Here is a 3,076-nt window from a genome sequence, read left to right as displayed (position 1 = left end):
GGACTCCCTCTAATTGAACGTGATAGATTCAGTCATTAAGTTAATTGTCAGCTGGTTTGGATCAAGCCCTGTCAAAGCTGGCTCAGCCAAGGAGCTATTTTTTTGAACGTCACAGACTCAGTGGTCATTGGCGAAGTATGTACTTCTGTCATGTGTTGAGTAAAAGGCGTCTTTTCATTTTTTTTTACTTTCAAGTGTGATTTTGTCCTGATTTGGACACAAAGCCGAGACGAATGCTAAACGAGAGAAGAGGAAATAGATACTATAACGTGATGTGAAGTGGAAGGATCTAATTTCCTACATCAGTCGCTGCTGTTTCGCCCCGTAAAAAAAGATCAATCCGGCACAGTCTCCGAGCGCAACTGCCCCGGGAGTGCAGGCCCCAAAGGTCTCCCCTCAAACGGGCTGACCTGTCGTAAAGAATAGCCAATAACATGTGTTTCAAATTGCCCATTGGTTATAGATCAGTTTACAAGGGGTGCTGCTTATCGTTCCGGTGGCACTTCCCCTCGTGTTGATGAAGCACTAGGGAGCTGTGGGTCAATTAGTTTGCCACCACAGAAAGGCCTTCAGACAGCCAATTAAGCAGTGGGTTGCAAGTCCAGAAGTCCAGAAGTCCTGGAGTAATGGAGTCAACAGGTTTCCCGTTTCCGCCTAACCCCGAGCTCTGTGGAAACGGCATTCCCCCCAGGGACCTCGCTACTGTGGCATGTCGATATGCAGTTGATATTTATGTGCATGAATATGTTTAGTTTAGTCGTGTTAACAACGTGTTACTTCTGAGGCAGTAACCAGCTGGAGCTGGATCGATTGTGACGTTTTTAACGGAGGAGAAAGCAGCACCTGATTCTACCTCAGATTCATTCTACAATTTGTACTAATTGTAGAATGAATCTGAGGTAGAATCAGATGCTGCTTTTGCAATAAAAAAATATATACATATTATGTATAAATGTTTACTTTTTATTGTTTAGATAACATATATATAATTATACATATATATCCAATTAAATGTATACATATAGTTTGTATATATATACATTATTGTATTGTTATATTGTTTGTTTCGTTGTTCTTTTGGTTCTTTTCCATATATATCCAAAGTATATTCCTCATTTGTTTATTCATCTGTAATGTGATTTTTACGACAGGGGAAAACAGCAGATTAGAGAAGATGGAGAGGAAGACACAGGAGTAAGAAGAAGGAGAACAAAACCTTCTCCATGCGATGCGTGCAACGTAAACAAAATCAGAGCAGCTGAGAGTGGAGTTAATGTGTTTGGAAGGTTCTGGAGGAGCACAGTGGAAGGGCTCTGTGTGGAGGAGAGGCAAAGGCTGGGTCAGAGCAAGACACAGAGATGTCAGAAGATGATTACAGAAAATCAGTTTTCCATTTCGCAATTACTCTCCTTTTCTCTCTCTCTCTCTCTCTCTCTCTCTCTCTCTCTCTCTCTCTCTGTCTCTCTCTCTCTCTCTCTCACTCTACTTCTCTCCCTATCTCTCTCTCTCTCTCTCTCTCTCTCTCTCTCTCTCTCTCTCTCTCTCTCTCTCTCTCTTTTAAACTTGTGTTCCCCTCTTAAGGGGAGTATTGGCGGTTTCGGGGGTTTGGGTTGGAGGGCTTGTGGATGTTCCCTGTCACAAGCTTTTATTATGAACTCTTTTGTTCTCGTCCGGCTTTCAAATTGTTGTTTTTGTGATGTGAGGTAAACGGAGCATAGCAGTAAACACACACACACACACACACACACACACACACACACACACACACACGCACACGCACACGCACACGCACACGCACACATACAAACAAACACACACCCAAACACACACCACACACACACACAAACAGCTCTGTGATGATGAGATTTCAAGAGACCATAGATCCTAGTATCTCTCTCTCTCTCTCTCTCTCTCTCTCTCTCTCTCTCTCTCTCTCTGAGGAACAGGAAGAGCTGCCACTGACTCATTAGTGTGTGTCAGTGTGTATGTTTGTGTGTGTGAGTGTGTGTGTGCCCGTGTGTGTGCGCGTGTGTGTGTGTGTCCTTTGCATAGAGCATGTGTTCCATTATACTTTACTTTGATCATCATCGTGATTCATGCCCGTAAAGAAAAGGACGCTGCACGCATCCAGGCCTACCTGTGGACTAGACATTATCCCTCATCAAGCGGGCCGTGATTTATCCAAACACAGTCCCATCAAGCACTGCATGGGCAGCATGACAAAGAGATCACACACGCAGCCGTAATTAAACACTCCTGGAGGAGTCTTCTTGCTGGGTTCACTGCATTCAGAAGTTAAATATGAAACATGTCCGTCATTACACATGATTCATTTAGTGTACCACGCACACACACACACACACACACACACACACACACACACACACACACACACACAGACACACGTAGCACAGAGTCACCAAGCTATGTCTGTGGCCTGTTTGTTTGTGTGTGTGTGTGTGTGTGTGTGTGTGTGTGTGTGTGTGTGTGTGTGTGTGTGTGTGTGTGTGTGTGTGTGCGCGCGTCTTTGTGTGTGTGTGTGTGTGTGTGTGTGTGCACGCAAGACATGGGGTATGTGTGTCTGAGTGTGCACAGGGTTTGTGTGCAAATTGTTTGCTCGCACTGTGTGTGCATGTGTGTGCATGTGCGTACAGTATATATATATATGAGTGTGTGTGTGTGTGTGCGTGTGTGTGTGTGAGTACCCGTGTTCGGCGCGCGTACATATGTGTGCCTGTTTCCCCCACACGCTTGGTGCCAGGGGGCCACGGAATAAAAGCGGCGTTGGTTCCCCGGATCGCTGTCTTCCCCTGCGGCTGTTGCCACATGCACCACCACTTATGGCCACTTATACCAAGTCTACGGACACGGCGAGCGTCAGCTGATCCCAGCCAGCGACTACACAGGGCGGCACCCCGGGAGGACCCCCACCCCCCACACGCCCCTCCGCTGCGTCCCCACACCCTCCACCAACCTCCCCTTTTAAGCCCAATTATCCTTTGGAGCCACAGACGACTCAAAGGCCAACGGTAGAAGATGTTGGCCCTGATAAGGGACACATGTCTTCCATCAGGTC

The sequence above is a fragment of the Pollachius pollachius genome, assembly GCF_949987615.1.
Source record: "Pollachius pollachius genome assembly, chromosome: 2".
Lineage (NCBI taxonomy): Eukaryota > Metazoa > Chordata > Actinopteri > Gadiformes > Gadidae > Pollachius > Pollachius pollachius.
The sequence above is the reverse complement of the archived record's forward strand: the minus strand, read 5'-3'. Positions refer to the sequence as shown.